At 38.2% G+C, this 24,508-nt stretch overlaps 1 long non-coding RNA gene across 1 annotated transcript; it reads left to right on the top strand.

Annotated features, from left to right (window-relative positions):
* Positions 1–2,433: 2,433 nt before the first annotated feature.
* LOC114095233 (uncharacterized) lies at positions 2,434–22,523 on the top strand. The gene is made up of 4 exons (XR_003583221.3): positions 2,434–2,520; positions 3,190–3,278; positions 3,353–3,411; positions 22,433–22,523. It is a non-coding gene; the product is annotated as an uncharacterized lncRNA (long non-coding RNA).
* The last annotated feature ends 1,985 nt before the right edge of the window (positions 22,524–24,508 follow it).

Here is a 24,508-nt window from a genome sequence, read left to right as displayed (position 1 = left end):
CAGGTAAATGGGTGAAGTTGGAGACTATAATGCCAAGTGAAGCAAGCCAATCCCAAAAAACCAAAGGCTGAATGTTTTATTTGATATGAGGGTGCAGATGCACAATAGCAATTGGACAGGGGGAGCATGGGAGGAATGGAGGAATTTGGGAGAGAGGGGAAAGGACAAAGGGGAGAGAGTGGGTAGGAATGATGGTAGAATGAGTTAGACATCATTACCCAAAGTACATGTATATGACACAATGGTCTGAAAATACTTTGTGTACAATCAGTATCTTGAAAAATTGTGCTCTATATGTATAATATGAAATGAATTGCATTCTGCCATCATATATAACAAATCAGAATAAGTTAAAAAAAAGAATATAGTAGATGCTAAAAAATAATTATTGAAATCAATCTTTGATAAGGAGGGGAAAAGACTAGGGACTGATAGATAAACCTAGGGGCAAAGACATGGAACAGATTGTCCCTCACAGCTCTCTGAAGAAGTCAACCCTCCTGACACTTTGATCTCAGGCTTCTGGCCTTCAGAAGTGAGACAATATATTTCTGTTGTCTAAGCCACTCAGTTTGTGGTACTTTGTTATGGCAGCCCTAAAAACTAATATCCTGATATATTGCTGTATCTACAAATGTGACTAGATAGAGTAGGCAGTCAATAAATATTTTTGAGTGAATGTTGAAATGAATGAATAAATGGAAGAATAAATGAATATATGTTACCTCAGGAAAGTCATCTATTTTTTTCTCTAGTCTTCAGTGTTGTCATTTGTATAATGACATTCACTGCAGTCTGGAAGATTTATCCAGTTCTCATCTATGCTACCACCATCATAAATAAGAATATATATGACAGAAAAATGGACCCTATATTAGAAGTTATCCAGGAAGCTTATTTAATCTAAATATCTATCTTAAAAATACAGGCAGACATGGGTTTTAGGAATGGTTGAAATTTTAATTTGACCTGAGGCAAAAGTCTGAAACGAATAATTTCATGAGATGGCTTTTAGATTTTGATCCTGTGTTTTTCCTTGATGAATTTATCTATTTATAGAAACCAGGTCAGCGAGACTGAGTTATAGACAATACAATTTCCTTGCACTGCAGGCCCAACTATGTATCAGAGTAGAATCTTCTTCACTGAGGAAAGGGACTGTCAGAGAAGATATTCTAGAGAAATCAATCAGAGTAGAATGAAGAAAATTATCTTCACAGCCAGGAAGTTGGGTATGTCATTATCTGAGATGATAATAGATTTATCCATATGCCCTCAAATAATGGGCTTCAAATAAGGATCTGAATGAAGTGATAATGAGCAGAACTATAGAAATGAATCTGGATGTGACTAGATTCATTAGTCTGGATTCTATTTGGAAGCCCCAGCTGGCCAGAGTGAGCTTAAGTTTTCAAACCTTCCACACAGCTCTCCATGTCTGATCCATAGAGATGGTTTTCTAGAAACCTGGCCCACCTTATAGATTTCTGATTTCATTCAATTATTAGATCCCTTAATGGCCAGTGGACCAGTAGAGTCATGTTCTCTATCTTCTGCTATTCAAACTTTTTATTTCCTATGTGAAATAGTTTCCTGAGTGTCCTTTTATTGAAAGTTAATACCATCCACTTGGCTCTTCTTGTCCTCTTTCCAAACTTACATTTCTGAGCTAGACCTTCACTTCAACTAAGGAGATTGCTGAAGCTGTGTAAAACTTAAATATTAAATGGGTAGGGGTAGGACTGAGGATGTAGTTCAGTGATAGAGTGGTTGCCTAGCACGAATGAAGCCCTGTGTTTCATAGCCAAACTCACATGTCTGAGGCAGACCTTCTCTTCAATAAAAGAAATTGCTAACGCTGTGCAAAACTTAAATATTCATGGGCAGGGATAGGCTAAGGATATAGCTCAGTGATAGAGGTCTTGCCTAGCATTCATGAAGCCCTATGTTTCCTAGCCAGCACCACAAAAACAAAGAAATAAAAAGATTCATAAGAAATGGGTGAGGAAGGCACAGAATTCCTACTCCAGAGAGGAATTACATTTACCTCCTATTGGTGGCCCATTGGGCTGAATGGAGAAGACATTTGAAGCTGGAATTTTGGTGCCTTTGGCTTCACCAAGTCTTATATTTCTCTGGCTACCCTAACTTAGTTCAAGTCTAATAAGTCTACCACAATGACAAATATATGCATTCAGAATCATCAAGAGGAGAGTATACCTTTTAATTGCTTAACTGTTATGGTCTGATCCCATTCCCTGCTCCAATCCATATGTTGGAACCTAATATATGATGAGATAGTATTAAGAGGTGAGGTCTTTGGGAAGTGATCATGTCATATGGCTTACCCTAATGAATAGGTTTAGTGTCTTTATAACAGGGGCCTAAGAAAGCTGCCTTACTCTTTTTCTATGTTCTAATGATACAGCTACAAGGCATCATCTCTGAAGCAGAGTTTTCACCAGACTCTGAATCTACTGGCACCTTCATCTCAGAACTCCCAGCCTCCAGAACTATAAGGTATAATTTTTTATTGCTTATACATTACCCAGTTTAAGATGCTTTGTTATGGCAGCCCGGATGGATCAAGATATTGCCGCTATCCCGCTTTTACAAACAAGTCAGTAAAAATAGTGTCCTTGATATGGGCAAGAAAGTAAGATAGTTCTGTGATGATTCAAATGGGAAATAAATCCCCAGAACAGAGGCTATTTATATTTCAAATCTTTGGATTATGGTGAGCAGTTAGAAAATAATCTTAAATGTCATCTAATTTAACTCCCTTATTTTACAAAGTAGAAAAAAGAATGCTCTGAGCAAGATATCTTCTGATTTACAGACCCTTTATTTTTCATACATTTCATATTTTATATTTTTGGAGTTTTAACAAAGTTTTTCTTTTTTGTATTAGCTCTGCTTGATCCTGGGCAGAAAAATTTATATAAAAAGAGAGTAGATGAATTAATCACAATCAGAGTGAAAGGACTCAGGTAAGAGACCATGTCCACTGGTTTCTGATTCAGGCATCTATGATTAGGTGATCATTAAAGCAATTAAGTCTGGTTGAGAATTAGAATATGTTGATTCCCAAAAATCTTAAGTAAGATAGGCTCTTGTGTTCTCTCTGGTTTAATATTCTCTCTAGTCTAAGAGAATCAACCTTTATAGCAATTATTCTAATTTCTTTAGTGTGTGGAGTAATGATCTTCATTTGAGGATCTGAAGACTATGGAGGACCCTCCTCCCAGGAAAAAGTATGCACCTACATGCAAGTTCAGGTAATTCAGGTAACTCCTCAATACAAAGACAGGGCCACATGCTATGAACTAATGTTTTAAATATTACGTTCCAGGTGATATTCTGAGGACTTTACATGTGCTACATTATTTAAGTCTTGCAAAAGCACTTGAGGTAGGTACTATTATTATCTCTATTTTATGTGCTTAATTAACAACCATTTCTTAAATTCTGACTGGAGGCAGGTGCTGGGGATACAATGGTACATAAAAAATGGGCAAAGGTCTTGCCTTTATCAGGCTTGGAATCCACTGAAAAGATTGCAGGGAAAATACTGCAGGTATACACAGAAAAGTGCAATGAAGTAAATAGACAAGGGTAGTGTGCTGGGCAGCGATAGCCACAGAAACACATGGAGTGTTAGAAGAATCTCAAGAAGAAAGTCATGCCTGGACCACCAAAAATATCTTTGAAAAGGTCCATGATGAAAGTCTGTGGAGGATGGAAGTGGTGCCAGGCCATGTGTGGCAGTTAAATCATTCACTGGAGGTCAGACCAGGCCCTTCTGTCCCTAAAGTCAAACTCCACCCCATTATCACCACAGTTCAGTTCCTCTGACTACAATGACTCCTCATGACACTTAGGCAATACCCCCTCCTGGTCTTCTCTATGCCTATGAGAATTTTACCTCTCTAAAGTGCCCAGTCCGTAGTGAAGGACCAAGTTGAAAATTTTTATTCTGTAATGCTATGTCAACTCTGTGGTCCTTATCTTCTGCTGGAGAACTAACCTCCCCAAAGCCTCATTCCTAAGCTTGCCCCCTCTGTAATGGGTGGGCTCTAGGTAGAAGAACAGAATCCTGAATAATCATTGACCCATGCCTCTTTGTTTCTGCCTCATCCTAAATATTGAGGGATTATGGATGCAAACTGCTGCCTAATCTATATTTCTAAAAAGTTACCTAAAAGTGCTTCAGCTCACACCATTACCCCTAAATCTGCAGAGCCCTATCCCAATAATTGGGACTTTATTTTATCTTTCCAAAGTGGCAGTGTGGTGACACATGGGATTGCCAAGCCCAGGGCCGGACCTCTGCCCAGAGTGGCAAGGGTGGATACTCAGGTCACATATGACTCTGACTAGTCACCCAGCTGATGAGCCACCACTGGTAAGAATGCTGCCCACAACAAAGCACAGTGCTAATTTCAAGGTCTATTAGAAACACAAGGCAGTAGAAATAATGGTTGATAGACAGAAATGGTCGGAATTGGCAGGTTAAGAAGTCGTATTCTAAAAGCTTCTGGGAGATGTCAACAAAGAATGAGAAATAAATAGATACACTTTACGATAATAAAAATGCACTTGACAGTGTGCTTTTGAATGAGCACAGTGAGGGACTGAAATGGACAATGTGACCATGGTTTTGGCCCCCGCCATCCAGAATGGCTGATGGGACCAGGTGGAGAACATGAACGCATCTGTGCATTCATGTAAAAGCATTCGGAATGCAGAGTGTTCCCAGCAAATACATTAATAACTTTCAACAACCTTCACTTCTGGACATGATGTAATTAATTTTTGAACCAGGGAAGCAAGATGGTCTGTGATCTGATATTTTCATTTGAAAGCAAGTGGGAAGACAAAAGCAAACAGGCTTTTTGGCTATGAGAGAATAAGTGACCTTCCAAGTAAGGAATTTCAACTGGAGCTTTCAACTTGAGAGGGGAATGAAGCTGGAGAAACTTTCTGTAGCAGAAACATAAGGTGGAGAAGTGGTTGGGGAGATAATGCCCCCCACTGCCCTCTGAGCATCCCTTCCCTAGCCTATTCCACACACCACTCTCAAGGACTCTGATGTCTCTTAAAAACATTTTAGTATTTACTGCTAACAGCTTTTTATTCCTTCTCTCTCTCTCTCTCTCTCTCTCTCTCTCTCTCTCTCTCTCTCTCTCTCTCTCTCTCTCTCTCTCGGGCTGGCATGCCAGCACATGCTTGAATGCTCTCACAGTTACATATAAACTTTAAGAAGAGGCCCTCTCCCCCCAGCCTGACTCATGCTGCATGCATCATATAACCAGAGTTGGACAGGCTATGAAGAGCGCGCATGGCAATTCGAGCTATTTTGTTAGATCGTGGGAGTGATAAAAGCGGTGAGGTAGTAGGGGCCAGCATGGAAAGTTGGAAATTCAGGGTGGGAAGGGTAGGGGTCATGCAAGGCAGTAGGAAAGTTTATCACAAATTTTTAAAATATTCTTTGAGACATTTAGGATAACACAATCATTACATTTTGAAGATGGAAGAGAGCTGGGGAACTGCACTGAAGATTCAGAGGTATTAACTGCCAGTGCAAATCATACAGCTTAGGGAGAAGCTGGGAGGAACTGCAGACTCATTTTGGACCATAAAAACCATATGAGACTCTGAGAAAGGCTACAAAAGCTTTCTCCTGAAAAGCAAGACTACATATGATTATTTCCTATACAGTTTCAAAGGATTTATGCACTCCTTAAATTAGTCCATGCCACTAAGGGTTAGATGAATTTTCTGTTAGAGAGCATAGGTTATTGACTAAGCATATGAATAATGTTCAGACAGATTAAGGCTTAATTTTATCCTGCTTTCCACTTACAAGCTGTCTGGGCACAAGCAAGCATGGAATGTTCCTAAGCCTCAGTTTCCTGATAGGTGAAATAGGTTGTGTTAGTCAGCATTTCATTGCTGTGACCAAAATACCTGACAATAATAACTTAAAGGAAGAAAGATTTATTTTGGCTCATCATTTCAAGGGTTCAGCTCATGGTTGTCTGGCTTCATTGCTTTGGGCTTGAGGTGAGGCAGAACATCACGGAGGAAGGGTGTGGCAGAGGAAGGCTGCTCAGCTCATGGAGGCTGGGAAGTGGAGATGGGGTGGGTCCCAGGGACAAGATATTGTCTCCAAGGGCATGCCCCTAGTGACCTACTTACTCTATATATACATGCTCCATCTACCTACAGTTTCCACCACCTACCACCAGTCCATTCAGCTATCAATGGATTAATGCCCTGATGAGGTCAGACCCTTCATGATTCATGAAGGGTCCATGGGGCTTCCCCACAGTCCCACCTCTGAACATTGCTGCATTAGAAATCAAGCTTTGAACACATGAGCTTTTGGGGAACATTATTGATCCAAACCGTAACATAGGCATTATAATAAGAAGACCTGTTCATATGTTATCATGAAGATTAAATGTGATCATGGGTTTATAGACTGAGGTTAACATAAAACCTGGCACATGGGAAGGATAGTATGGTGTTGCTGCTGCCCTTCCTCATTGAGCTCACGGCCAGCCTCTGTGGTTGGCTGTTGATGGGTGATGCCACATCCCGGTCTCCTGAATTTCTTCCTAGTCCTTTGCCTTTTGCTTGTTCTAGCCTAAATCTATTTGCTTCCTGGCCATTCTCCTTTCTTAAGGGTCTCTCCATCTCACCACATGAAAGGAAACCTGTGTTAAAATGTCTTGATGAATTTGTTGTGCAGAAATCCATTAGAAGGGAGTGCTAGGAAAATAAGATTGCTAAAGAAGAGGGTATGGCTGTGAAGTGCTTTCTTACTGCGACAGATTAAACAGTAGAACAAGTGGAAATACCTGGTCTCCAGGAATGGTTTGAAGCCATGTTATTATTTCATTTTCTCCTTAATAGCAAGGAGAGAAATGGCTTGTTTTCTTTATGTAGATTATTTTTTTTAGTCTGAACTTTCCATTTGGACTACTTCTATTTTAAATACTTCAGCTTTAAGCAAGATTCTTTGTTTGATGTGCTAGAAATTCTGCAGCCACCACCACCCTCATTTTGGCTCAAGTTACCCCCGGCCTCCCCTTTGTTTAAGTGTTGGACGTTCTCCTGGGGGAACTGGTGCAGGGTGAATAATTTGAAAGTTTGGAAAATGAATTTCCAATATTGTTCAGTAGTGCCTCTAAGCTTCTCATCTGCTTGGCAAAGTTGGGTCAGAAGACTGATAACCCCTCTTAGTTATTTTTCTGGCAATTCAACTTATACTTCGAAGTAGGACTTTAAGGTACTTTAACCACAGAAACCAGAGAGCAGTCCTTAAATAGCAGTGGTCCTATGATGAGAGGTGCAATTAGGGGACATAAAATGAGGCTACTTTGCAGTGGAATATAACAAGTGGTTGTGGGGCCAATTCTGCCATTTTACTCTGTTCTTACCTTTGGGCTGAAAGCCCTACTTGACTGTGTTCTTGGGGAAATCATTTACATTCAGCTTTTGACCTGTTTCTTTCTCTGCAACTGGGGACATAGAGTCATGATCAAACCAGTACATACACAGTGTGTGACATACCACACCTATTTCCTCATCCTGATACAGGCAGTTTCATCTTGGGTAGTGATTAACTATCCTGGATTATGAGAACGTGACTTTTGGATAATCACTTAAAGTCTACAGTTAGTGGAGATATGGGTGGTTTGGGAATCGGAGAGTGAATGTATTGAGGAGAGAATGATATTTACACTTACTGAAGATGATGAACTTTTACTTCAACCTGTTAGAAATATATTGGAGCTTTTATTTTCTCCTTTTTTTTTAGTGTCTTATGGGACTATCTGTACAGAGTTCAGTTAGGCTGGTGAAATGCTAACTCATCACATTTGTTATCCAGGTGACTAGCTAATAGAGTCGTCATCCATTTATTACTAACTTCAACAGGTTGTTCTGGAAGGAGAACACTTCCTTGTGAGTGCCACAAGGAAGCATCTATTCCAAAAACTCTTATTTATATCTACTTTGTGCTGGGTACTTGGTTGTTTGTATGTTTTGGATATAAACATGAAAGAATCTAACATTGCAGAATGAGTCTAGAATAGTATTTCTCAATTAGAATCCAAGGATTCTCAGGGATTGCAAGTGCTGGAATATCTCTAACTTTTTGCTTTTGTTTCAGTAATCAATTTTTAATAGTCACTTTATTATCCATAAAGGTGAACTTTTTATAGCAATAACTCACATGTGAAAAATATATTTAAAGATTAAACTTCTCATTTAATGTTTAATAATGTCTACATGTTCTCAGAATCCTCAGGAAGTTTTCTTTCCTTGAGGGTCCTAATATTATCAAGGTTGAAAAACACTGGCTTTGGGGATCTAAATTTGTGTCCTCTTCAACCCTGAATATGGTTTGTGGTCTTAGCCAAGATACTCATTCAAACCCAGTCACCTTAGAATCTTGCTCTAAAATCAGGTGCCTATACCAGGTGAGCTCTGAAGCTCTTCCAACTTTAATATTTAATGACTATATGACTTTATCTCTAACTGGTTTTGAAACTTGGATTTCTTTGGGATTTCTGGTTCAGAGGAGAAAGTACTAGCTGCACATCAGAGTTGTTCCAATTTTGCCAGTAGAAGGTGTTGCTAAGAAAATGGTGATGGAATCATTTTCCATCTTTGTGTCTAAGGTCTTCCATTTGAGACATAGGAACAATAACTTAGAAAACAGCAACAACGATAATGTGAAAATGAGTGATAAAGTATGTTAGAAACACTTTGGAATATAGCGGCAATGTTATTATGATGAGTCCTGCAGTGACATCAAGTGAAGGGACAAATTATTTTCTCTAGGTTACTTAGGAAGACACAGGTTATGCTTTGGTGACAAACAACCCGCAGATTTACTTGTGCTGCAAGTCAGTGTAGGTTGGCAGGGGACTAGCTCATCATAATCACTGAGGGACCCAAGCTGGGAACTCCACCTAGACTCATGCCCCCAGCATTACAGAGGGAGAGAGAAATGGCTGTAGCCAACTGCACATAGTTCCTGCATCACATTTCCTTGGCTAATGCAGGTCACGTGGTTATGCCTGGGTTCACCAGGGGTGAAGAGGTGTGGAGAATAATAATTCTTGTGACCAAAAAGAGTGTATTTTGAATATTTGTGACTAGTAGGTCTTCATAAATTTAATATCTTCAGCATGCTAATTTTTAAATTTAGAGACTAAAATACATTATAATTCCAAGTAGTGATCATTCTAAAATGCAAAACAATCAATAAAAAACTCAGTTGATTTTGGATTTGACCATACAAGTTTCTCAGAAGAGGAAGTTTTCCTGGAAATGATGAAGGAAGAGAAGGAGGATATTTGGCAGGTATTGATTGGTGGGTTTCCTGTAATAGAACTGGCAGGTAAGAATTCTTAGCAGTGTGAATGTGTAAAAGGAATGAAGCAAAATTTATTGAGGTTAAAGTTCATGGAGCATGAAAGAACACAGGTAGAGCTGTGATCAAAACAACAAGTGGTTTATGACAGAAATTCTTCACTATGGACTCTGATGTCGAAGTCACATTTGTGTTTAATGTAGAGGATCCGACTTAAGTAAACAGGTTTGGAATGAAAGAAATGTGCCAAGATTGGAAAAGATGGGACAAACAACTAGAAAGGCTGTGGAGAAAGTGTAATAAATACTTGCATTTCCATGATGGTTTTGTCGGTGGTACTTATTGAGATTGCTATTATGCAGTTCACTGCAACCCAGCGGAATAAAATTCTACAGGTGAGAGAGAGTTTCATCAGAATATGTAATGAGTTAATTATCTGCTTCATAGAGGTATCAACGATTTGGCTTTAATGTGGTATCCTATAATCAGTCTGGGAGATGAGTAGTCTGAAATAGAGTGGTTTTATTGTTTCTTTTAATAGAATGACATCATGATTTAGGGTAAAATATTACTAATTGCCAAATCACCAAAAACACATTCAGATGTAAAGGTAAAACCATTTTCAATACGCAAAATATAACTTTAAATACACATACAGAGAGGTGTTTATTAACATATACATATATGTCTGGCTATGTTTGCATTTATCTTCATATTAGATTTTTTTCACTATTGTTCTTTATATCGGTGTGTTTAGAGAATTGACTAACATACAATCAAAGGCAAAAGGAGGAGAGAAAATTCCTTAAGTGTAATGTGAATCTTATGAAATGACTTTTCCTGATGGGGGCAGCCAAACTTAGATGGGAAAAACTTGATATTTAAAAAAAAATATGTAGTGGTTCTTAAATGTCTAAAAGATATTGGGAATGCAGATAAAATGAATTTGGTGTGGAGAAAAAGCCACAAGTCAATAGACTTGACTTACAAGTCTATGAATGTCATTTGACATCATGGGTCATTTCATACATCACTTTCATGCTTGATAAATACAATATATGCATAAACAATATTGAAGCTAATCTCAGTAAGTTAAATTCCTGCTATTGCCTGCACTAGTGTGTCTCTGCTGCCAAGACTATTATGGGATTTTATAGCAATAAAGGACTAGAATTAATGATTGGAAAGAATGTTCTCCATCTATGTATCTAAGATGAATATGACCCTAGGCCTCAGATCCTTCTTTTACCCATCTGCAGAACTATTGTTAATAATGAAAAACCACCCACAAAATATCCACTACTAGTAGTTATGAACAAGAAAAATTAATGACACCCTGGAATGATAGGAAGCAAAATCAGGAGAAGAGACAAGTCCTATAATGACAGAGAGGAGAACACTCAGTTATTTTCTTCCTTCTGCTTGTAGTCTTGGAAGCTGGTGCTGATTCCATGGTATCTGAGATAGTCATGGTGCCTGTATTCTTCATGACCCTGTCTCTGTGGAAAAGTGTTTTAATGTTTGATAAACATACTTTTTTTTAAAAAATTTTTAAACACATGACAATGGAATGCATCACAATTCTTATTACACATATAGAACACAATTTTTCATATCTCTGTATATAAAGTATGTTCACACCAATTCGTGTCTTCATATATGTGTTTTGGATAATGATGTCCATCACATTCCTCCATTATTGCTAACCCCTTGCCCCCTCCCTTCCCCTCCCATCCCTCTGCCCTATCTAGAGTTCCTCAATTCCTCCCATGATCCTTCTCCCTAACCAATATGAGTCAGTCACCTTATATCAGAGAAAACACTCACCATTTGTTTTTTTTTTTTGGGGGGGAGATTGACTAACTTTACTTAGCATTATCTTCTCCAACTGTATATATTTGCTTGCAAATGCTATGATTTTATTCTCTTTTATCGCTGAGTACTATTCCATTGTGTATATATGCCACGTTTTTTAATTCATTCATCTACCAAGGGGCATCTAGGTTGGTTCCACAGTTTAGCTATTATGAATTGTGCTGCTATAAACATTGATGTGGCTGTGTCCCTGTAGTATGCTGTTTTTAAGTCCTTTGGGTATAGACTGAGGAGAGAGGATAAACATACTTTTCTTAGAGAATGATTGACATTTTCAAGAAAAGGGGTGAAACACTTGGGGAGTTAGGCAGTTTTCACCCAGCGTGTGCTTGAGTATATGTGTGTGTGTGTGTGTGTGTGTGTGTGTATGTGCAAGTGCACATGTACTCGAGGCCACCATATTAAAACTCAGCAAAGATGTGAAAGAACTCAGAGTGACACTGGGTTATGGCACTGGAAAGTTCAGGGTAATGGCGGAGGGATAAACCTTTATTGCCTGGAGCCTGTGAAGGCCTATGATTGTTGTCTGACAAGTTCTAGACATGATTTCAGGTTATTATATAACTTGTTTTCAAAACTTTCTTGTGGGGTGGGAAGGTTGCAGCTATTCATGGCCCCTCTGGCACCTGTGGGTTTGATACCCACTGTGGTGGGACAGGCTTATCAGGTCAGCCAACCTTGTAGATCCTGTTATTCATAGAATATTTTCTTCTCTCTCCACTTTTGTTGTTTACTTAGCAAAAGGCACTCCACCCTCACTGCAAGTTTTGACACTCTCTCTGATACACTGGATGGCTACTGTACCTTGACTTTCAATTACATTAAATCCTATTATAATCATTTTCTTATAACAAATCCTCTTTAACACCTGAAAAGCTCAGCTCCCATGGGTGTAGTGTTATGCTGTCAAAATAAAAAACAGAAGAATCCTATAGGAATTGCAGTAGCTAGTTCATGTGCTTGAAAATAAGATCAGCATAAGTCCCTACTCACTTTGCATTCAATTCTGGTAGCAAAAGAGGAAAAAGTTATTCTAAGCCATTCAAATATGGCTTGACCTATAAACTAGTGGCTTTAATTCTGTGATTTTAAATCAGTGCACTATCATGTTAAAATGCTTTCTCTGGGAAAGCATTTCCTTCTGAAGTGAGGACCAGAATTACTAATTAGTACCATTATAACAATTAATGCAGAGCAGAATATTCTTCACTAATACATAACAAGAACCTTCTGCATGGGAAAGTTTTTTGTTTGCTTGCTTTGCTTTTAATTTTTCTGCAGTATTGACTAAGCAATAAGCAAGTTTCAATTGGGGGGGTCGGGAATAGGCATATGGATTCACTTCTTCTGTCTTGATTACTTTTGGACAACATAGTTCAGAAGGATGCTTTATTATTTCATTTGTTTAGGTTGCTTTCCACATGTTTGCTGCTACTTCATTTCGAGAACATTCTCAGGGTCATAGGAGAGGAATGGTGGTCTGAATAAAGTAACCAATTTTGTTGACGATGTCCTTTCCCAGATTAGACATGCCTGTTGATTCCTTCAACTGACACTGAGCTCCATTCTGGGCAGTAATAGCCCTTTGTGGATTAGCCGATGATGGTAGGATGTTTCTCCAGTTAATCAAATTGCATTATGGCAATCATTCCATTCCTCACATAAGTAAAGAGTTGTTCTACTTCTCTTATTTTCCCACTTTGATAGGAAAATGTGTAGCCCAGTGACAATGTATTAGTCAGAATCAACACATTTCTTTTTTCCTTTTTGAGTCATTACCTCCATTTGGCAGGTTAGTGAAATCTTACCCATTCTGGCAATGAGTGTGCGCCGCACTTTATTCACTGCATAAGGAACAAAAGTAAGATTTCTGATGACTCTGGTTATCATATATGGCAGCCAGGTCTTTTGCTATGACCTGGGAGAGGTAGACTTCTCTGTTTTCATAATGTAGCTTTGATTGGCCCATCTTTCCAGCCAAGGGTAATGTGAGCTGGAATTGGTCACAGAAGCGCTGGCAGCTGGCTTAACCTGTTTATATAAAGACGGAACACAGTCACTGATTAAGAAAGCCACCTCCTACTGGTTGGTTTTGGAGTGCAGCCCAGAATTTTCCATGGAGATAGCTTTTAAGAGTTGGGTCAGCATCTCAATGAAAGATAAGGACACACAAGAAAGCCCTTGTGGGTTTTCCTGTCTTCAGAACCAGCACTGTTCAGTAAGGATTGGAATAAATCTATTTGACCAATGAAATGCTTCTGCCAGCTTTATCTTCATGAAAGAATCACTCTTCCTGGGGTGATCTTCTGGGCAAAGCTTAGTATTTGGCAGCTTAGCTATGGCCTTGGCTCTCCGGTTCTAAGACCCTTCAGGGTGGACTGGCAAGTGTTATGCAATTTGGTGTCAGGGCATTTTATAAAGAGGATAACTTTTATATGATAGGGGCAATGTTAGAAGTAATGAAAGCCTATTACTTATTACTTCTCAGTTTAAATCAAGGAATAAGCTTAAGGAGAGCTCAAGAAAGGTGGGCAGGAAGGTGAGTAGGGGAACCAGGACTGGATGGAAGGACTCCATGGATAATCAGTGGAGAAACTATAAGATCTCCATCATCCCATAGGTTTTCCCACCCCATCAATAATGAAATAAGCTTGAAAAAATAGTAGTCTTGCAAAGCTGAGAGAAATGATCTCAGATCATGATGTAATTTTTAGATGCAAAAGAATATACTAGATTAGAATTGATTCTATATTTTATTTATTTAGTAAGCAGAGCCTATTCTCTTATTTTTTCTCTGTGTGCTTAGAAATAAAGACACGCATGGTAACATCAAACTCTACTTCAAATGGAGTTTTGAGTCCTGAGTTCGTGCAACTTAAAGCCATGATTGGAGCGTGTTCCTGTTCTAGTCTAGTCTGCAACTTCCAGAGGTTAAAAAAGAGAACACCCCACTTTTTATAAAAGGAAAAAGAAACCCTTTGCATAGATTATTATATAAATAAATCTTCTTAACAAGCACTGCAGTTCTTTTTTTCTTTTTTCTTTCTTTCTTTCCTTTTTTTTTTTTTTACAAAGCACAAAGAGTTATTGTGTGATTTATGTGAAAAGGTTATATAACTGTACTCTGTTACTTTAAATAGTGTTTTTTCTTTAAACTGCCAACTTCTTCATCACCAGCACAGAAAAAAATGCATATTTGCTAAGCACAAAGGTAATTTTCAAGGACTGTAATTAGCTCATGATAACTCTATCTTTTGTGATGTCTTTGTTGCTGAACTAGAAAAGGAATGGACTTTTTTTCATTGTTAAATCTAAACTGTGGCACCTGTAGTGTGTCACTTCAATGTGAACCAGGGAGGGAAAAAGTTGGAAGCATTACACTCAGTCGGGGGAAATTATGGATGTAATAAAGTAACATCTTGCAACTTTCATTTTTTTTTTTTAATAAACAGGACAAGGCTCCATTTCTCCCTGATACTGTTGTCCAGATGACCTTTTATTACAAAGATATAAAAAGACCTATTTAAAAACCAAATGGAATACATGATGTGAATGATGAAAATAATAATGAAATGATGGCTAGGAAAAAGGTTAGGAAAAAGTTGGAAGTGTAAATCATTGTGTTTTAAAAATAATAACAGGACAGAACACTGGCAAGAGGAAGAAAAGCAAATTAAGAAAATATTCGAGGAAGAGAATAATAGCTAATTTAATTCATTCCAAGAAAATGGATTACTAAGAAAAAATTTATTTCCACGAGAAATCCTGTCTTTGGTGGACATCAGAGTATGTGTGTGCAAGGGTATGTGTGTGTGTACAGGGTCTCCAGATGTTTTTCTGTTATTGGTTGAAACACTATTATGGAGAAATCAGGGGGTCAGATCAGAAGACTTACCCCATAGCAAGAAATATCTACAGAGAAAAATCTAGAAGATTTTTCTTCCTAGAAAAATATTTTATTTTAGGTAGTGGAATTTCCTGGAGGTCATAACTTCCAACATTCTGTGATCTGGAGGGCTGTTTCCACCTGAGAAGAAAACCCTGCCTGACTAGGAGGAGATCTGATTCCAGAGCTTGTTTTCCACACCAGGTCTGGACTATAACCACAGAAAAACCAGAAAAATCTATAAGGCACCTGAAGTCAAGGAATCTCAATGTGGCACTGGTAATGTTGGGTGTGTTTTCTCTGTGACTGTGAGAACATTATCACCTGTTTGGTCACCAACCTGGTTGCTCAGGTGGCAGTTTGGCAAACAACCAGCATGAACAATAACCACCTCATACAATGAGCTGTGAAATATTCGGGCATAGCTGTTCTCAGATGTTATTGATTCTTTTCAGTTTAAACATTAGATTTCAGTTTCAGTACGAATAAAAACAACTGATAGGAGACTAAAAATGAATAAATACTTTTGTAGTTCTGGCATCTCTGCAGAGAGAGAAGACAATTGATTTTTAAAGAGTGCCTTGCAATTGGCATAGAGACAGAGAAGAGAGACTAGCTGTTTCAATATGTAATGGACAACGACGTCAATCAATATGCTTTGCAGCTAGAATTCAATTGTAACTTTGATTGTTATATCTTTAAAAGTTTCATGGGAACGAAGAGCCTCTATCAGCTATCCTCTTGTGCGTAGGGTCTCATTAACTCTTGTTGTCTGAAAGGTGTCACATGCTCTGTTTAACAGATCAAATAAGAGAAGGCTAAAATTTAACTTCCCCATCAGGAAGGAGGAAGTCAATTAGAAACATACATTTGAAGAATGATCAATTTCCTTCACAGGAGAACTCAAAGGAAGTGTTTTGAAATGTGTATTTAAACTAAGAAGTAGAGTACATATCAAAGGGGAAGGAAAAGTTAAACTGTGAAAGGAGAACCCAAAGTTAGCAGCAGCAATACATATAATAACAGGTGCAGCCTTGTTGAAGTTCACAGCCACCTTCTCTGACTGTAGTGTGTGACAGGAGAATCTCATCAAACAGGACATACTTTCTCAGAGACTTAGAGGCTATCTTAGGCTTCTAGCAAAGGTTGGTGACTAATAGAAATTCCTGCATGTGCTCAACATGAGGATCAGGCTAAAATTAACAGCACTCGTAGACAGAAGGTTGCCAAAATGACACTGTTATCCATTATGCTGCAAAAGAAATGCTGTTCTCTAAACCTAGAGGGAAAAATGCAGAGACAAAAAGTCCTTCAAACGAATTGTGTGCCTGGTTTTCCCCAAGCTGGGTCACTTGGAGAGACACCTCTTTATTTTTGTCCTTTCTGTGGGCTACATTTGGACCTAAAACAATTAGCTCTCTTTAAGATTTTTTTTTTTCCCTTCAAGTCACCTGCTCTTGAAATTCCAGCATTTTGTATTTTTAGATGCTGGGGTCAGGGCAAGTGCAAAAATGATGGCATTTTCTGCCCTTACAAGCAATTCCTTTTGACTTTAGCAGGACACAACAAAGTGAATACTGAAAAAGTTGTGGCACTTCATTTTAACCCCTTAGGATCAGAAGCACAAAGCATGAAAATTAGTATGTTTTAGGAGACTAACCCCATTAGAGTAAATCCATTTAGGAAGACAAGTGTTCCTTGTCATAAAACCCCTCAAGGCCCTACTAACTTTACAATTAAGCACATTTATTTTCTTGATCGGTTGTTATTTAATTGTAACCACAAAAGTGAGGCAAAGAGGCTCCTTTCTGATTTCATTCTTCTTTTCTCTGACACTTCTAAATCAAGTGTTCTGTGAACAGTTTAGTTTTCTAAAGTATTTTTCTTTTTTTAAGGAGAGGAAGTGTGTGTTCTATCAGAGGACAGAACCTCCTGTCTTCTCAATTACACTCAAAAATTCAGTCCAAGGCTCTTAGAATAAATCACCTGTGAAAGGAAAGGAGGATAACTGGAGAGAAAGAATGGAAAAATACACTGGGTTGCATAAACACTTTAGCCTTCAAATGAATATGGGCCATTCCTCACTGTGGTCAGCCTTATTTGTGAGGGGCTGAGTGTAAACATTGCCCTCCTTCATCCTTCCCTCCATATTCAGAAAGGGCTGACCCCAGAGCCCTTCATATAACATTTAAGAACTCTCTCTCTTATCACATTTTTTTAATTTGCTCACTCATTCACTCATTCATTCATTCATTCATTCATTCATTCAACTTAGGTTTAGTGAACACCTATGTGTGTCATGTATTAGGCAAGACATTAAGAACACAGAAGGGAAAAGAAATAGAACCGAACAGGCCTCCTGGAGCTTATAGTCTAGACTCTGGAAGAAAATGAATCCTTTAATTAAAAAATTACATGAACAGATACAAAATCACAGCTCTGGATAAATGCAAATGAGGACGGAGCACATGATGATGTAAGTGTGCAGATAATAGGAGATTTAAACTATTGCAGGGGTTCAAGGTGGATTTTCCTGAGGAAGCCTTGATTGCTGAAATATGGACAAACAAGAGTTAGTTTACTCAAGAAGGAAATGTAGAAATTTCTGGGTTAAATAGTGTGTTTCAAGACCTGAGATAGCATGGAAACAGGAGGGAGAAGACAAGGGAGATGAGGCCAAGGGCAGCCTGGTGACAACTGGAGAGGGAGAGAAGCCAGACAAGTAAGACCTGAGATCAAAGCAGGACTCTTGGCTGTATCCTAAGAGAACTGGGAAGCCACATGAGGGTTTTACATGGTGCTGGATGGCTGTGAGGAAAAGGGTGTCAGAGCTGTTCAATAGCATCAAAGGGGAAATACATGCTCCCTTTAACCCCCCATCACTGCTCTTTCCCCACCGCATCTCTGAGACGCCCTGCATCAACCTCTCACCCTCCATCTATCCTCTTCACTCAGGGTCCCCACCTGCTATCTGCCATGTGTCTCACCAGATTCTTGCCCTTTTGGTCTAAGGCCACACAAATCCTATTTCCAATTCAGTCTTAAGGCAAGCAAGGATGGTTGGTGAGGCATCTTTTGATGGATTCAGGAACCCTAGATTAGAATTTTGAATGTGTTTCTCCACAGAACCAGTAGTATACAGCCCTAAGATTCTATTTCACCTATGGGATGGGTGACACTGGCTTTGGAAGAATGCCCTTGGGGCCTTAGATTTAGGACAGTGTTTCTATTAGAAAATTTATTTTATCAAACAATTTTAAGCCAATTTATAAGCCAAATGCATTTTCTTATTATGTTGCTTTTATGTAGATATGTTTTTGTGGGTAAATGCCTTATTAATATGGCCCTACTTTCTTATCTTTCATCTTTTCCATATTGAACTCAAGCAAGTGTTAAATTAATGAAGAACTGTCTGAACTGTCTGCCATACTCTTTAACCCCAATTTAATTTATCTATCTATCTATATTATTTATATATATACACACATATATAAATTGTTTATATAAAATTGTTTATATATAAATATATATAATTGTTTATATATGTGTGTGTGTGTGTGTATATATATGTATATATATACAAACCCGATGATGTATTATATATCTTTTTTTTTCCTGTTTCAACTCTGGCTGGTTAGGCCAATGATTGATTAGTATTGCTGGCTTTGATTGATATGGCCAGGTATAAAATTTGTTTTGAATTTCAGTGATGAATGGAAATTTAACTCGTTATTAGCTGTTACTCTCTTTGCAGTCACTATAGGCAGATGCTTCTGTTTGTCTTATGTGTATTCTTCCTGCCCACTTTTATTTAGTTAAACTCTCACCATTTTTTTCCCCAAGTGAGGGGTTATTTTTAAAGCTCTATTCTCTGACTTCTCTCATTGTGAATAGGACTTTCCCTATAATGGAATATGTCCACCTGCATTGGTTATATATTTAAAAAAAAGATTGTTTGCACTTACTATATGCTAAATATTCAAGGTCCAGTGGTAACTATAGGAAGGAAAGATACAATCCTTATCCTGAAGGGTCATATAATCTACAGCAATGCTGTTCAATAGAGCTTTCTGCAATGATGGAAACGATCTATGCCTATACTGTCAAATAGAGTAACCTCTAGCACTTACCATGTGTCTACTGAACCAAACATCTGAAATATTAGCTTTACTTAATTTGATTAATTAAAATTTAAATATCCACACAAATTCACTAAATTGGACAGTACAGGTCTGGTGGGGCGGGCAGAGAGATAGGCTAAATGAAATATAAAGAAGGTAAACAGGTAGAGCCTGATGAAAATAATTAACTACTTACACATTTTGGAACTGAAGGTAGAAGTGACTGAGTTCCAGATGAATGTCATTTTAATAGAAAAAATATGAGGTACCTGGCATTTATACAATATTCTAGGGAATAAGTTAATGAATTTTAATATAGCTAAAATTCACACACAAAAAAAGAATGACCATTATTGATACTTTCCCAAATCTACATAGATGAAATCACCTATAGTCTTCCTCTTAAAAAGGACCTGGCGAGCATTCACAATACCAAGCACACAAACACTGTGAGCTTTTTGGAAAAAAACTGGAGACTCTGACACTGCCATCATGCTGGAAATCTTTATTTAACTGCTCTGTACAACAGGAAAGAAGTTGAACTTTTAAGGATAAATGGGTCATGAAATGATTTAAAATCACCAGAAAAAAACTGAGCATAAAATGTTTTATTCTGAAAGAATATCACCTCTTTTAGAAATCAGTTCAAAAGAACTCTTTGGCTAGAACAGCTTGTATCAGACAAGAGTTGTATGTTGTGTTACTGATAGCAAAAGGATTCCAAGATATTTTGTAGTTGAAAGTCCTTATACCTGGCTTGCAGTTACTAATCAGAGATGGAATTAAGGGAAAAAAAAGAGGTGGGGGGACCTTCTCTCATATTCTGGAAAAAAAATGATGCTGAAAGAAAACTTTCTTGGGCTGGGAAGTGTTGGTATGGTGAGGGGGGGGGTCTTGGAATAAAAGGATGCCCTAAATGTCGTGGATCAGTTTGTGCTTTGGCTATGTGGGGATAGACAGTTCAAGACAGAACAGAGTCTTTGCTCTAGTGCACAGAAGCTGCTAGTGTAATTGCTACTAGAAAGCTAATAAGTGAAGAAAGACCACATACAGATAAAGGGAGGTGCACCTGGGGATATGCTTAAAAGTGTGGTTTTGAGGCAGGGGACACAGTGAATCTAGAAAGCAGCCTAAATCAAATCTGGGAGGAAGACCAACATTGGCTTAAATGGTGATAAATAAATAACAGATTCCTGAGAAAGGTCCTTATAATAAATTCAACTTTATGCTATTTAAAGATTGCTCAAATATACTAGAATGGAAATATGACATAATATATTTTAAATTCCTTTAACCTTGGCCTATTTGTGTCTATCACAGAAATCTCAGTTTAAAAAGAATCTGCTTTCCCACCAAAAGGGGACAATTGACTTCAAGTATATTTCCCTAAGACATTTTTGCACTTCTATCTCAGTCCCCTTATCATTAAAACAAGGTCAATAATATCTATATGTATCTCTGTCTGCTTCACAGAAATGACAATCAAGCAAGATAACAAGTGTAAAACTCTCGGAAAAGTTTAGCACATATGCAAATATAAGCAATTTTACTTATTATTCGAGTGGCAAGTGATCTCGCTGAAAGTTAAATCTATGAACCGAAACTTGGAGCAAGGTTTCAAGGAGCATGGAGATATGCCTCACTCTTCCTTCTGGCTAGTTGAAGGACCGTGGGTGGTGAGGGAAGATGGAGAATGTGGATGTCCAGCGTGCAAGTTCACTCAGTTGCTGGACTTCAAAGGATTTCAGAGCTGGTGAGAGGAAGGGTTAGGTTAAAAACATCCACTGAGGTCCAAATTCTTTTCAGTCTATTATAATGAAAGTTTAAAATATGTAACTGTTTTAATTATGCTACAGTTTCCAATGTGTGCATCTTGGTGGTTCCAGATATTTCTATAAGTTCTTGTCCTTTTCCAAAGCACCTCGAACGATTGTAGAAAAGTGAGCCAAGGGGCTAGAGTGGTGGCTCAGTGGCAGAGCGCCTGCCTACCATGTGTGAGGCACTGGGTTCGATTCTCAGCCCCACATATAAATCAATAAAAGTCCATTGACAACTAAAAATTATTAAAAAAAAAAAAGAAGAAGAAAAAGAAAAAAGAAAAGAAAAGTGAGCCAAGATTAGGGATAGGTTGTCTTTTGGCTGTGTGACTGAATTATTTATGTGCTCCTTATTGGGCATAGTATTCTCAGCTTTTAAGTAAAATGGACCAGATGTCTTTGATTCCAGAATCCAGAGAGCAAGGATCATGGAGAGAGCTTACTTTACTAGGGCTCTCCAAAATCAAGCTGTAGCTACAGCTGCAAGGCTAGATTCACCACCTCCTTTCAGATTCTTCTTCTCAGTCATTATAGGTCTCAGGAAAGAGGATGAAGCAATGGAAGGTGTCTGAGGAAGGAAGAGGCCCTGCAGAGCTTTGGAGAACATCATATGTTCATTAATGATTGGCTAAGAGGGGCTCGAGATCCAGGGATCTTAAAACAGATCTGTTTGACTAGAGAGGAGCAAACTAACATGTATTATGTGCCAGCATGTGCAGGAACTCTACTGGGCACTTTATATATTATCAGTTTTGTGTAATTACAAGGAATAAGAAGAGCTCAATAATGTCCTTGTTGATGGAATTTGGCTATAAAGTATAATTCTGCAGGATGAATTCCAATTTCCTCTTGACTTTGGTATTGCATTAGAAATCATCCCTGTGGCTGTGGCTGCCTGAGTGATCTTTCTTTCCTGGAAGTTTCAGTTTTCGCATGCTCGATTATCATAACAAATTTGTGTCATCTCAGTTCTAATTAGGCCTACAGAAAGGGAATGTTGTCATCAGGGTTTTGTTCCAAATATACATTTTCCTCCTAAGTATGTTGGAATTAAAATATTGTCATTGTTGCCAAGGCCAAAATACAAGGTCGGTCATGTTTTAAGTTTTTGGAATCTGTTTTCTTAATTCCATACATTTGATGCTTGCTGTGAGAGTTTCCATGGGAAGGGAGGCTCCCCAGGGTGGAGGGAAGAAACTGGAGCCTCCCAAGCCACTCAGGCTGGGTCCCAGGCCTCTCTGGGGCCAAAGTCCAAAGCAACAGGCAAGCATAGTCCTTGCAGGGATTTTCCTTGCAGACTCTTTAGAACATTTTATTTTGTTTTCTTTTTTTTCTTTTTCAGTATCTCGCTCTACAAGGACATGTGCTCCTTATGCATGGAAGCCCTGTTCAAACATTACCAAGAAGCCTGTTAAGAAGAAACAGCATCGACTGAGGAGTTCTCAGAAAAGAAAAGAAAAAAAAAAAAGAAAGAAAACATTAGCCTTAACTACAGGGCAATACTGCTCTGATTACCCCAGCCCAGCTGACAGCTAGGTTGCCAGGCAGCACTTACTCTGCCAAGAATGGTGGTGGAATGAAGCAACCATGTGGTTTGTATTACCATTTTTTTCTGTTTTTTAAGATTTAGAAAGGAGAACATACTAACGATGATCATTCAGTTTGGAATGAATACATTTCCAATACAGCGTTCAGCAACTGCTGATTTGTTTTAAATCCTAAGGTTCATATTCACTTTTTTACAATGTGGACAAGATAGAGCACAGGATCTGTCAAGATCCTACTCTATGCAAATAACTAAGTTTCAGGCCAAAACCTTCTTTTAAAAAAAAGAATACAAAGAAAAAACAAGAAGACAAAACTTAAAACCTCTCCAGTATTTTCTAAGTTGCTACTTACAGACTTTATAAAGATAGCACAGGAAAAAGAGGCAAAAGCCAACGAGGAAGCTAAATTCTGCTTTCCATTTACTTGCAACATCTTTTTTTAAAGTTGGAGTCGATTTTTCAAAAAATGTCTAAAGTCATAATTTGCCACTAACTAATCAATCTGTGTAAACCAGTCTGCATTAAGCCATAAAATTCAAATGTTTTAATTGGTCTTTTATTATCTAATTTTTTTTTTTTATTTACAAGAAGAGAGACAAATCTGGGATTATTCACACTTTGAATTCTCCTGGGCGTTCTTGGAAATATGATTCTCAGAAAGTCTGAAACGCTAAATTGGAACAAATGATTCAATTCTTAGACAAATTTGCAAAGTCATATGGTTTGAGGATCTGCATTGAGTTTAGTGAAATTCCTTATGAATTAAGCCCCTTCCTCAAGGAAATAGAGTTACCTTCTTCCCCATGGAGCATGCCACCCTCCCGATGGCACTACTTTCATTCCTAAAAGAAACAAATTTTTAAAAAGTCATTTTTTTAAAAGTCATTGAAGTAGAACTTAGATGTCCCTTAGAATGCTATTGCCTTCTTATCACGTTTTAAGGATTCTGGGAAATCTAGTAAGACATTGTACTCCTGGAAACAAGACCTTTCTGTCAGTGGTTATAAGGCGGCAGAAACCAGAAAGAATCCATAGCTGGTGCAGTCGTACATTTCTGCAAAAACCTTCAAACAAAGAAAAAAATATAACTTGTCATTCATGATGCCCTGGTCTAAACAAAATGCAGGCCTGCTTAGAGCGAGGCTGTCAAACATAGTCATTTGGACTCCAAAATTATGCTTCGCAAAACACTAAATTAGTTTTGTCAAAACATAACCTTTGTTCTCAAAACATTGTCAGAACTTTTAAAGTGCAATAAAAGAAGGCAGCATTTGTGGTTTAGGTGACATTATACTCCATATTTATTTATTCTACACCGACTACATCTGTCTGTCTGAACGTCTGTCCGTCCGTCCGTCCGTCCGTCCATCCATCCATCCATCCATCCACCCAACCATCCAACCCTTTCTTTTGGTCATTCAACAAGTGTTATTTACTTCTCACTATGTGCCAGACACGATCCTGGACTCTGGATATAAAGATAAAAATACACAGCCATATTCCCAAGGCTAGTATCCTGCAGAGGAGGTCTTGTAGACTTAGGAGACAGACATGAATAAATTGTTACGATCAAATAAAATGACCACATTAATGTGCAGGCAGTGGGAGCATGAGGGAAATAAAGGCTGTAAGATTACATTTGTTCAAAGTACTCAACTCAGCTGAAGACAGCCCACTCTTTCCAGATACTCTTTAACATTCATAGAAGACTTAATGCTGAAGTCTGCCCCCTCCCTTTTTTCTTGAGATGCACATAATTGATGGTGCAATCACAAGGAAAACACCTCTCTTTGGACACCCAGAGAAAGTATTCAAACATACATTTCTTAGAGGAGAGAACTTTTCTGGAAAGGGTGCAGGAAGAGAAGAAA

Source organism: Marmota flaviventris, chromosome 6 (assembly GCF_047511675.1).
Source record: "Marmota flaviventris isolate mMarFla1 chromosome 6, mMarFla1.hap1, whole genome shotgun sequence".
Classification (NCBI taxonomy): domain Eukaryota; kingdom Metazoa; phylum Chordata; class Mammalia; order Rodentia; family Sciuridae; genus Marmota; species Marmota flaviventris.
Note: the sequence above shows the minus strand (reverse complement) of the source record. Positions and strands in the feature narration are given on the sequence as shown.